This window comes from Heterocephalus glaber, unplaced genomic scaffold (assembly GCF_053883595.1).
Source record: "Heterocephalus glaber isolate CG9 unplaced genomic scaffold, H.glaber_assembly_v1.0 deba00000546, whole genome shotgun sequence".
Taxonomy (NCBI): Eukaryota; Metazoa; Chordata; class Mammalia; order Rodentia; family Bathyergidae; genus Heterocephalus; species Heterocephalus glaber.
The window spans coordinates 34507325-34520814 of record NW_028258147.1 but is presented as its reverse complement, the minus strand read 5'-3'; the positions used below and the strand labels follow the sequence as shown (position 1 = coordinate 34520814).

Genomic DNA, 13490 nt, shown 5'->3' with positions numbered 1-13490 from the left:
CTGTGGAAAAATTATGCCCATTTCTTTTTTTTTTTTGGTACTGGGGATTGAACTCAAGACCTTGTGCTTGCAAGGCAGGCAGCAGAACCATTGAGCTAAATCCACAGCCCTTTGCTGTGGAAAAATTAAAGGCCACACCATCTGCTGGTAATTTGCTCAAATCTGAAACATGATTCATGAAATCCATTGACCATTTAAGAAGGAAGTACCAAGTGCAATTTCTAGACTGTAATAAATACCATCACAACTTCTCAGTTCTACTCAAAATTCCTGTTGGTATTCAGGTATAAATTGATAATTTTTAAACAAGTACACAGAAATCTAAAACAATATATTTTTCTAATTGTTTTCAATGTTACATGAATTTCTTCATCATGGAGATCATTAAGTCAGTGGTTGTGGAAACATATATAGAGGTTAGGAAGTTCATAAATAATATTTTCAGGTAAAAAAAAATCTATAAGAACTTCTCAACATCTAAGAATTTTAAGGAAAGATGATAACTAAAGAAATCATAATTTCAACTAACACTGTCTAATTGAAATATAATATGTCACATATGTAATTTAAAATTTTCTAGTGTAGGGATAGAGACCCCTAGGCAGGGAAAGATGAGGGATCCCCCACCCCGGAAGGAGTTTGCAGATAGGTGGCAGAACAGGCTTAACCACCTGTGAAAAGTTGACACCCTGCAGTCACACTTCCTCTTTACGCTCTACCCTGCAAAGCTTGGTTTGCTAAGATCAAGAAGAAAAAAGGGAAACTTGGCCCTAAGGTGTGAAAGCCCCCACGACCCTTTCCTAGTAACGAGCCATACCAACCAATTAGCCAATCAAGTAGGGGCTCTCTCAGCCCAGAGACAGGGTGGGCCCTCGGACACTATAAAATGAATCCCTTCAATGAACCACCTTCAATGGTGGCTCCATTTGGGGGCACCTCTACCTGTCTCGCTGAGAAAAGGCAGCTGTACTCTTGCATGCTTGCTGAATAAAAGTACAACTTCGATCTCTGTCTGATTCTTCCACAATCTTCTGTGTTGTCGGGAGAGTCAGGCCAGGGACTGCGGGGATTCTCCACCCGTCTCCGCCCCCGACACTAGTGTCTGCTTTAAAAAAGTACAAAGAAGCAGATGAAAGTAATTTAATGATATGTTTTATTTAATCCAATATATCCAAAACACTTATCATTTGACATTTAATCAGTATAAAAACTATTTTCTCATACTGTCTTTAAAATCCAGTGTGTTTCATGCTTACAGCATATCTCAATGTGTATGATACACTTTCAATGGTGAAATGTAGTCCTACCAAAACAGTACATTTGTTTTGAACAGAAAAGTATGTTGTTCCACTGCTTTTTAAATTTAAAATAATTAAAATTTTAAGATAACTAAATGTTCAGTTTCTCAGTCACATCAGGCACATTTCAAATATGCTCTAGCCCACGTGTGACTTATGGCTAACCTAATAGGCACCACAGATACAACCTGACATTCAGCACAGGTGCACAATTAATGTTTATTGAGTGAAGGATTGCATAACCTGTTCCGCAGATTGTGACAAATAATTTCATGTATTTTCCATCTAACAGTTATTTGAAATGAAGTGGATATGAGAGAGGGAGAGACAGAAGAGTCAAAGAGTTTTGGAAAAACCTATAGAAGAGGAGAATTGGATGCCCTTCTCAGTATCAGTGTTGCTGAGAAAGAAGATGTGGTTCAGGGCTGAGGATGTAGCTCTGTGGCAGGGTGCTTGCCTAGCATGCAAGAAACCCTGGGTTCAACCCCCAGAACAGCAAAAAAAAAAAACAAAAAAACAAAAAAAAAACAGACTTGGTTCAGATGGGAAGATAATATAGTGGACCCTTGACTTATGAACTGGATTGGCTCCCGAGGGCTGGTTGTAACTAACTCAAAACAGGTGAGATCTGAATGTTTACCTGAGTATACACTATAGATAACAAGAGGCAGATGAGTCTTTTACTAACCTAATTAATTCAAATCATTTGTATGTCAGGCCGGTCATAACTTGAGGGTCCACTGTACTGGAGTTCTGAAAATTTCCTTCCCTAAGGGACAAAGCTTCTTATGATAATCAATAGCACCTGCAGAATTTTCCATCAGAATTGCTTTTGTATTTTGGCCCAGTTGCTGCCCATTAGCCTGTCTGGTCTGGTCTAGAATCAGTGAAACCCCATCTGTAATATGCTATGGTCCTGCTTGCCTTAGCTGTGATTATCAGTACTTTGGTTTGGATCACATGCCCGCCTGCTTTCTTATTGCTGCTCTGATCCCTGATTTCATTGTGTATCCACTTTGTTCTTTCTCCTACCTTCCTGTCATCCTATTTCATGAGATCCTACCTCTGAGCTGCTACAGTGTCTGCCTCCAAACCTTGTAATGCCATCCCAGTTGATCTACTTAAATTCCAAACCATGCCTGTGTCACCAGCTTACCTGGATACCTCAGCTTTTCTGGTAGGCAGCCTGTGCCCTCTGCAATTCCTTCCTCTTGAATGTCAGCTGTATCTAATTACTGACTTCTAACCAAATGAATACAGCAAAAATAATGAAATTTAACTTCTGATATTAGGTTGCAAAAATGCTGTGGCTGCCATCTTTGATGGCTTTTCTTACTCTCTCACACACTTTTTCTGAAAATCCAGCTGCAATGTTATAAGCTGCCCTATAAAGATTCCCACATGTGCAAGGACTGAGGAAATCTCAGCCCAACAGCCTGTGAGGATCTGAATTTGAGTGGATTTGGAAGCAGTCATGTGCTCTCCTCAGAGTAAGGCTTCAAATGAGACTTGGCTCTGCTCCATTGGTTACAGCCTTGTGAGTGATCTAAATTGGGGCACATACACCCATCTAAGCTGCATCCAAATTCAAAACCCCAGAAGCTGTTAAATTTTGTGGTAATTTATTAGGCAGCAAATAATAATACTCTAATTTTGCCTATAGAAAGCCCATGTAATAGACTCTATCAGCAATGAAATTGATTTTGAATATTTTATATGATTGTAAGATCAAAACAAAGTCCACAAGATATTTGGTAATAACAGACATGGAAGGAGAGAATGTTAAGTCTTTAACACTGAAGTTATAAAGTCATGACAATGTGTCAACTATTTTTGAAGACAACATAAATATGAAGGATTTGTCAAATGAAAAGAATGATTCATTTCTTCCCTTATTTGTCTCACTTAATGGAAAGTGGAGAGCTCATAACAAACACTTAGGGAAATTTATAAATACACCACAGATCTTATCTTACTCCTCTACCCTAAACTGATTTACCTTCATAACACTTTACCCTTTGTTCATCTTCTTTTTTAATCATAGTAATATATTGTGGGAAATAGCCCCTTTTATAAATATATTTCCAATTTTATGTCCTGATGCCCACCTTTTTTTAAAACTCTTCATTCATACATTTGTGTAAGTTGAATCTGCTCATTTCTCTTTTCATATAGTCAAGCCATAGCAACATGTTAAGATCATCCCTTGCTTCAAGGTTATAATTATATTCTCTTTCTCTAATGCAGTTTACAGGGTTTACATGCCTAATTCTTAAATTATTTAGAATTTATTTTTTACTACAATGCCAGTTATTTAAACTATTTTTCCCAAATTGTTACAAAATTTGTTTTTTGTTATTTAAATTTTGGTTAAATTTTAAACTCTGTTGTCATATATGAAATACTCATAAATATGTGCAGTATCTAGTCTTTTATTCTACTCATTGATTTATTTGTATATTTCTAGGCCAGTATCAGTTTCAGTTACTGAAGATTTAGAATTATGTGTTCATAACTTTTATTTTAAATTATTATATTGGTACATTTTAGGTATACAACACATTTACATTTCTCATTGAGAATTTGTACCTTTACATGACTCATATTGGTTCTTATTTTTTTCCCAATCCTAGCCCTCCCTTCACCCCCTCCACCCTTCCCTATTTACAAAGACTTTGCTTCCATTTTTTCCATTTCTCATAGTTTTTCCTTTCCCTTCTTTCCTTTCCCTTCTTTCCTTTCCCCTGCCCCTCCCACTACCATACCCCTCCCACTAACCCTACCCCTTTGGATCTTTTCTTCCTATTTCGCATTTTCAATTATTCATTATAATCATTGATACATTTTAGGTATACAATATAATGACATTCATCATTGCAAATTTGCACCTTTACACAATCTCTCTTGGTTCTTATTTTTCCCCCTTCCCCTGCCCTCCCTTCAACCCATCCATCTCTCCCTATTTACAAAGACTTTGTTTCCATTTTTCCATTTTCTCATATTAATTCCATTCCCTTCTTTTCTTTCCCCTACCCCTCCCACTTCCGCTTCTCCTTTGCCTCTTTTCTTCCTATTTCACTTTTTCTATTATACCTCTTAGTTCTTATTTCACTTTCAGCTTCTCACACTAGAGAAACTATTCAGTATTTATACATATGTGCCCTATTTATTTCACTTAAGAGTATGGCCTTAATGTGCATCCATTTAGCTATAAATGTCTCTAATTTCCTGTTTTTAATGGCTGAGTAGTACTCCATTTTATATATAAAAAAAAAACATTTTCTTGATCCAGTCTCCAGTTGATGGACAATTTGGCTGCTTCCAAGTTTTAGCTATTACAAATTGTGCTGCTATGAATATGGGTGCACATATATCACTGTGGTATGATTCTTTTAATTCTTTGGGGAAGATCCCCAGCAGGGGAATAGCTGGGTCAAATGGGACTTCCAGCCCTAGTTCTTTGAGGTATCTCCATACTGATTTCCACAGTGGTTGCACCAGTCTGCACTACCACCAGCAGTGGAGAAGGGTTCCTCTTTCCCCACAGCCCTGTCAGCATTTGTTATTGGTTGATTTCACGATAGCAGCCATTTCTTTCCGGGGTGAGGTGGAATCTCAGTGTTGTTTTCATTTGCATCTCTTGAATGACTGGTGATGTTGAACATTTTTTAATGTATTTATTTGCTATTTCTACTTCCTTGTCTGAGAAATGTCTGTTCCTTTTGGATGCCCAATTTCGGATTGGGTCTTTAAATTTGGGAGGTCTGATCTTTTTAAATTCTTTATAGATTCGAGATAGTAGACCTTTGTCTGAGGAAGAGCAGGTGAAGATTTTTTCCCACATTGTGGATTGTCTCTTCACACTGCTGGTGGTTTCCCTTGCTGTGCAGAAGATTTTTAGTAAGAAGAGATCCCGCTTGTTGATTGTGCTAGTTCATGGGCAACTGGGGTTTTGTTCATAAAATCTTTTCCTACACCAATGTCTTCAAGAGTTCTACCTAACCTCTGTTCCACCAGTTCAGGGTTTCTATTTTAATATTTAGATCCTTAATCCATTTCAATTTTAGTTTAGTGCATGGTGAGAGATATAGGTCTAGTTTCAATCTTTGGCAAGTTGAAGCCCAGTTTTTCCAGCACCATTTATTGAAGAGGCTGTCTTTCCTCCAGTGAGGATGTTTGGCTCCTTCATTGAAGATTAGATGGCTGAGTGTGTCTGGCATTGTTTCTGCATCTTCTAATCTGTCCCACTGGTCCTCAGGTCTGTTTCTTGGAAAGTACCTTGCTGTTTTTATCACAGTAGCTTTGTAGTATAGTTGCAGGTTGGGGATTGTGATACCCCCTGCCATGTCTCTGTTACCTAGAATTGCTTTTGCTATTCTGGGTCTCTTCTTGTTCCAAATGAATTTTTGGATTGTTTTCTCAAGGTCCGTGAAGTATGCTGCTGGGATCTCAATTGGAATTGCATTGAATCTCTATAGCAATTTTGGATGTATGGCCATTTTCACTATATTGATCCTTCCTACCCAGGTTTGTCAATTTTGTTGATTCTTTCGAAGAACCAACTTTTGACCTCATTGATTTTTTGTATTGTTCTCTTAGTCTCCATTGCATTGATTTCTCCTCTGATCTTTATAATTTCCTCCCTTGTATGAGCTTTGGGGTTGTCCTGCTCTTCTTTTTCTACAAGCTTGAGGTTCAGCATCAGGTTATTTAATTGGGCTTGTTCTGTTTTCCTAATATGTGTATTCACTGCTCTGAATTTCCCTCGTAAGACTGCTTTCATTGTGTCCCATAGATTCCGATATGTTGTATTGTCATTGTCATTTAATTGAAGGAACTGTCTGATTTCTTCTTTAATTTCCTCTGTGACCCATTGGTTATTCAGAAGTGTGTTGTTCAATTTCCATGTGTTTATGAAATTTTTCCAGTTTCTTTTGCTATAGATCTCCAATTTCATCGCACTATGGTCTGATAATATACAGGGGATAACTTCAATTCCTTTGCACTTACTTAAACATGTTCTATGTGTGAGTATGTGGTCTATTTTGGAGAATGACTGATGTGCAGCTGAGAAGAATGTGTATTCTGATTTTGTGGGGTGCAAGACTGTAAACATCTGTTAAGTTCATTTGTTCAAGAGTTTGATTGAGTTCTAAGTATTTCATTATTTATTTTTAGCCTAGTTGATCTATCTGTTTATGACAGTGGGGTATTGAGGTCCCCCACTACTATTGTATTAGTGCACATATGACTTTTCATGTCTGTTAGTATTTGTTTTTATATAGTTCGATATTTATGACATAGATATTTATGATTGTCATCTCTTCCTGTTAGATTGTTCCCTTTACAAGGATGTAGTGTCCTTCTTTGTCTCCCTTAATCAGTGTTGGTTTGAAATTTACTTGATCTGCAAAGAGGATCGCTATCCTGCTCATGGAGTATTGTTTTCCACCCTTTACCTTTCAGTCTATGAGTTTCCTTTTGAATGAAGTGTGTTTCTTGTATGCAGTATATTGTTGGATTGTGCTTCTTGACCCATTCTGCCATTCTTTTTCTTTTGATTGGTGAATTGAGACCATTAACATTGATGGTTATAACTGAAATGTATTGATTTATCATTGTCATGACTTTTTCTTTTTGTTGGGTTCCCCCTTTACATTTAATTTCATGTCGCACCCAATGGGTTCATTCTGCTGTGCTCCTGGGGTTGTGATCCTCATTGTCTGTTCCTAGGATATTGTCTAAAATTTTTTGGAGTACTGGTTTGATATTCATGAAGTTCCTAAGGTGCTCTTTATCATGAAAGTATCTTATTTCTCCATCAAGTTTGAAAGATAGTTTTGCAGGGTACATCAATCTGGATTGGAGGCTGTTTTCTTTAGGGCTTGGAATATGTCATTCCAAGCTCTTCTTGCCTTGAGGGTTTGTGTTAAGAAGTCTGCTGTGATTCTGATGGGCTTTCCTTTGTATGTGATTTGTTTCTTTTCTCTAACTGCTGGTAGAATTTTGTTCTTCTGTTAAGTTTCTGGAATCTTAACAATTATATGCCCATGTGTAGATTTTTTTTGATCAAGGCTATTTGGAGTCCTATATGCCTCACTTATCTGTATGTCAAGTTCTTTTCCCTTGCTTGGGAAGTTTTCTGCCATTACTTCTGTGAACAGCTTTTTTATGTCACCTGCACTCTCTCTTGTTTCTTCTTTGACTCCAATCAGTCTTATGTTATTCTTCTTTGCACTGTCTAGCAGCTGCTGGATTGATTTCTCATGGTCCCTTACAATTTTGAAGCAATTTTTCTTTTCCTGGTTACTAATTGCAATCTTATCTTCTATATCTGAAATTCTGTCCTCACATTGGCTCATTCTGCTGTGTAGACTTTCAATGGAGTTTTTGATCTCCTGGAAATCTATTTGCATCCATTTTATGGATTCCATTTGTTTCCTATGTTGAGATTCCATCATGTTCCTCAGCTCCTCTCTAGATTTATTAATCATGTCTTGCAGTATGGGCACAATCTCTGCTGTTATGTGAGAAATTATTTCTGATATCATTTTTTCCAGATCCTCTTTTGTTGCCAGTTCAGAGAGTCCAGGTGGTTGAGTATCAGAGTGTTCCCTCTCATTTCCCTTTGGGGTTGCTGTAGGTGATCTGGAAGTCTGGTTTTGAGACTTGTTCATGTGTCTTCTCATTTCGACCCAGGGTGTGGGAGGGTGCTGTTGGCACCTCTGAGCTGGGAGCAGTGGGATTGCATCCTAGAAGCCCCTTCCTCTGGGCTGGGAGCGGCGTGATGGATGGCAGCCCAGAAGTCCCTTCCTCTAGGCTAGGAGCAGAGGGACAGATGGTGGCCCAGAATCCCCTTCCTCTGGGCTGGGAGTGGTGGGACAGCAGCTCAGCAGCCCCTTCCTCTGGGCCTGGTGCAGCAGGATGGACAGCAGCTTGGAAGCCCCTTCCTCTGGGCCAGGAGCAGTGGGACAGATCTCTTCATAACTTTTTAATGTAACTTCCTTATTCTTTTTTTCCAGGCTATACTTTCTGGGAACCATTTCATTTCATTTATTTCATATTTCATTTCAGTTCAGTTCATTTCATTTCATTGGTGAAGTACCAGAGATTGAACCCAGGACTTCAAGCATGCTAAGAAAATGCTCTACCATTGAGCTACATCCACTCCCCATTCTATTTTTAGTTTTTTGAGTCAGGGTCTTGCTAAATGACCCAGGCTAGCTTCAAACTTGTGATCTTTCTACCTTGGCCTCCCAAGTACTAGGATTACAGGTGTCAAGGTTGAGCTTACCTGTAGGCCACCAGCGGAGGGGTTCATTTAGTCAATGTAGTCTTTTGTGAGGTGAGTGAGTTAATTCCCCAATAAAGAACAGGGCATGGAGCCAGTCATCACCAAAAGAGCATCATCAGAGCAGGAAAGCCAGAGCCAGAGCTCTAAAGCTCAAGAGCTGCTTGCTTATATTTCTTCCATCTTCATATACCTATTTTCAGACATAGCAAGACATTATCATGAAACACCAGCTGTGTATCCTTGTGTGACTCTACTGCACATGCATGGTTGAGTTTGTTGTCACTCATGTAACTGTGGCCCATTATGTGCATGCTCCTAACAGTGGAGGTGTGACCTCAGGTGCACCTGCCTTTCTCAACCTTTGAGTCTATTAATCAGAGTTTGAGTATAATCGGAAGTGGTACCCCACAGCATGCAGCACCATGCTGGGCTTACATTTATTTTTCAAAATGAACAATTTAGTTAGATTTTTAAGAAAAAACATAATTGATTGGCATAATTATTGAGATTTCATTGAATTTATCATTTAATTTAGGTAGCATTTTACCATTCTGCATCTTCCTATTCAGGAACATAAAATCATTAGAAAATGTAGTGAGTTATTGGTGGAAGAGAATTGAATTTGGCCTTTTTTCTTTAAGATCCCAAAGAAGGCTCAGTAAGAAAAATGTAACATTTTCTGAGCAGCTGAAGCTTTGTCCTTGCATGAGAATCTGGCTTCTGGTAAGCTACTTCAGAATCTCTGGGCAGCTTCATTTTATCGGTGCATCTGTATGCACGGCCTAGTATCCTTGTCTCACCAACCCTCCTCTGCCTCCCACCACCGACTCAAAATAGACCCCATACACCCAAACTGCCACTTCAATGAGATGAAACCGCACACACATCAGCACTAAAGAAAACGGACCCAGGATGTACATGGACAGAGACAACACATTTGCCCCCTTGTTAAAAGTGATTCTAATGTAAAGCCAGCTCAGGTAGGAGAGGACCCAAGCAAAGAATGAGAAGAGAGAGAGAGAGAAAAGGAGGGAGAGGGGAGGGAAAGGGAGAGAGAGGGCAAGGGAGAGAGAGAAAGAATGAGAATGGGAATTGAATGAAGTCACTTTATGTTGTCATTGTACATGTGGACAAAGATGGAAAGTCCTTGGAAAGCTTCATCCTCATGAAAAGTGACCTGATCGATACTTATGAACCTTACCAATGGGATCTGCATTCCTCTTCATTGGGTTTCCTTGTAACAGAGGATTTTTAGAAGTCAATAAGTATGGGAGGCTGACGCTGGAGGATCACAAATTCAAGCCCTGGCTGGGCAATTTAAGGACTGAGCAAGACCCTGTCTCAAAAACAAGAAAAAATAAAAATGTGAAGAAATAGGGATGTGATTCAGTGTAAAAGGCCACAGGTTCAATCCCTAGTACTGCAAATCAATCAACCAATCAATAAAGTGTCAACAAGTACTTCTCACACACATTCAGAACTTTACACCCTGAAGCAAATTCTCAAATGTTCAAGTGTGTTACACAACCTTTGTTGGGTTTACTCCTGAGAAAAATGAAGGATTTTATGGCAATGGGAGCTAAATATTTTTACAGTTAACATTTTCTAAATAGGTTTATTGGTAAATAAAAAATGAATTTTGATACTTAAAACCATGTGTCAAAAAAAATAATTGATTGTGTGTGTTTGTTTTTATTTAACCTTATGGAACTCATGACTTTTTTAAATCTCTGGAATTTTCTAAAAGTAGTTTTATTTTATAAAAAAAAACACATAATTTGATACTTGTCTGTCTTCTTTGTATTTATTTTTAAATATACTATAAATAAAAATATTACAATATACATGCACATTTTTTAAAAACTTAAAAATAAACATTTATCTAGCCCCCAAGCTAATGGAGCACAGATTCATTGTAACTTCTGTGTATCCCTCCCAGAAATAACTACTGCCCTGAATTTTGTCATAATAATTCCTTTGTTTTTTCCTTTGTGTGAGTGTGTGTGTGTGTGTGTGTGTGTATGTCATATTTTGCCAGCCTCTGCTTTTTATGGTCATTATTATGCTTTCAAGATTTAACCATATTATAGGAAATAGTTGTATTATAATCACTTTCCCTTCTGTATGGTATTCTTTTGTAACAAGATACCATAATTTATTTATTCAATTTATTATTCATTTGTATTTATTTTCTTTTTGCTTTTTTTTTCTATTACAAATAAATATTTTTGGGGCCAGGGGTTCAGCTCAGTGGTGCCGCCACCTGCCTCGCACGCACAAGGTCTCGAGTTTGATCCCCAGTACCAAAAACAAAAAAACAAAACAAATAAATGTTCTTGCACACATATCCTGATAAACATGTTCCCCTGGGATACATAATGTAGGAGTGGACTTGCTATAAGTAGAATATATGTGTGTCCAATTCGTTCAGGTAGTATTAAACATTTGCCAGTGATTTTGGTGATTTATACAGGCATCGGATATGTATTTTGTTCCTATCATTCCAAATCCTTGTCAAAACATAATATCATCTAATATTTTAAACTTGAAAATATTTGACAAATAAGGATGGTATTTATTCAATATGTACATAGTAAATTGATACATGTAGATTTTGTATAATAATTACCATAACCAAATTCATTGTTTCGTCAGTATGCCATCTGATGGTGTAAAATAGTGTCTCTAATTGATATTGTCCTATTAATGTGGTTGAACATATCTTCACAAATTTTGGCCAGTTGTGTTTCCCGTTTATAAAAGTTGCCTCTTCATATCTTTTGTCTTTTTTCCTTTTCCTTTTTCTTGGGGGAGGGTTGTCTTTTTATCATCAAAATCTCTCTGATTTGTAGAAATTATTTATATATTCTGAACTATATTCCTATTTTCATTTCTGCTATAGTGTGGATTTGGAGTACCCCTAAAGGGACATATGGTAAAAGTTTAGTCCTCAGTCTCTGGAGCTATTCGGAGATGGTGGAACTTTTAAGAGGGGGGCCTGCTGGGAGGTTTTAGGTCACTGGGGTCACAACTTTGAAGGGGATTGTGGGACCTCAGTTTCTCTCTCTTTTTGTTTCAGGCCATGAAATGAATAAGCTTCCTTGCCTCACAATACCACTGTGATGTGCTGCCTCACCACAGGCCCAAAAGCAATGGGGCTGACTGAGCATGAACTGAAACTTCCAAAACTGTGAGCCAAAATCACCTTTCCCTCTTTTTAAGTTAATCACCTCAAGTATTTTGTTTCTTTAACAGAAAGCTGAGTAACAGTGTTATGAAAATCATTTCTCAGTTTATAGCTCTTTTCATTCTTTTTGTAATACTTTTTGAGAAAAAGTATGTCATTTTCAGGTGGTAAAGTTTATAAATGTCCTCCTCAAAAAAATACTTATAATTCTGAGTTTTATTTAGGAAAATTCTTCCCTGTTCTGAGGTCATGAACTTTTCCCTGATATATTAAGATTTACCTTTTACATTTAAGACCTGGATCCATTTAGAGTTTATTTTTGTGCAGAGTGTGAGGTAAGGACCAGTTTTTACTTTTGTTCACATAAGTAATATATTGACCTGGCATTACAGTTGCCTGATAAAGCACATAAAATATAGAATGTTAAGTTTAATTTGAATTTCACGTGAAAATGATATAATTTTAGTTTAAGGATGTCCCATGCAATATTTTGGCCCTATACTAAAAAATTATTTGTAGCTTATATGAAAATCAACTTTAACTGAGCCTTATTTATTTTTTCTGACAACCTTACCTGCTATTTATTGAATAATCCATTCTCTTTTTTTCCAGTGTTAAAAATCAAACCTAGGGCCTCACACATGCCAGTCAAGTATTCCACTGGGCCACACCCTCAGATCTGAATAATCAATTGATCCGTGACATGCATTTTAACTTCTGTTATTTTTCAGATTTTGTGTTCTTCTGTATTCTATATGCTGTTCCAATTTCTGTATCTTCCTTAATTATAATTGCTTCAAAATAAATCCTGCCATCTGGCTGCCCAACCTGATTATTGCCCTTCAGAACTGTGACTAGTACTTCCAGACCTATGTTAGATAGTAGGGGTAAAATTGGACTTCTTTTGCCTAGTTTTCACTTTACCTGGACTATTTCTAACAGTTCTTTATTAGTCATATGGCAGGCTGGGTTTATGAGAAATATAAATATAGATCGTGATGAAATGTCTACTAGTTCTATCTAATTAAGAGGTTTTTAAATCAAGAATAAACATTACATTCACTTTCAGCATCTTTGGAGATCATTATAAGAATATGTATTTCCTTTATTGATAAACATTATTCTCTATTAATGAACTATAATTCGATAATTTTTCAATTTTTATATTTAAACTGGTCATAGTGCCTCTTCTTCAGATATGTTCCTAGGTGGTGTTTGGTAATTTATTTAGGAATTTTTAAATTATTGATAACAGGTTAGTTTGTACTGTTCCTTCTTGGGGGGGTTAGTACTGGGGACTGAACCCCACTGAGGGCATTCTCACTGAACTACATCCCCAGTCATTTAATTATTTATTTGTTTGTTTATTTGTTTATTCATTTAAATTTTGAGACAAGGTCTCACTAAATCTCCAGCTAAGTTGCCCAGCTGTGGGCTCAAACTTGTGTTTCTCCTGCATCAGCCTCCCAGAATGCTGAGATTACAGGCATGTGCCACCACACCCAACTTGTATTTTTCCTTTTTCAGTGCATGTGTAAATTCAAGTGAGTACAGTGCAAAGAAGGAAGGATGAGATGCCAAAGGAAAACTTAGCGTGTATATCTTTGAAAAACTGTAAGTACAATACTGTGTACAATAAAGGTGAACCCAGTCCTCTCCCTCCCTCTCTTACACACACACACACACAAACACACACACACACACACACTCA

General features: G+C 37.4%; 1 long non-coding RNA gene across 1 annotated transcript; it reads right to left on the bottom strand.

Annotated features, from left to right (window-relative positions):
- Positions 1 to 405: 405 nt before the first annotated feature.
- Positions 406 to 10255, bottom strand: LOC110345363 (uncharacterized). Its single transcript, XR_002388661.2, has 3 exons — positions 9794 to 10255; positions 8593 to 8782; positions 406 to 1105 (listed from the first exon to the last, which is right to left on the bottom strand). It is a non-coding gene; the product is annotated as an uncharacterized LOC110345363 (long non-coding RNA).
- Positions 10256 to 13490: the final 3235 nt, after the last annotated feature.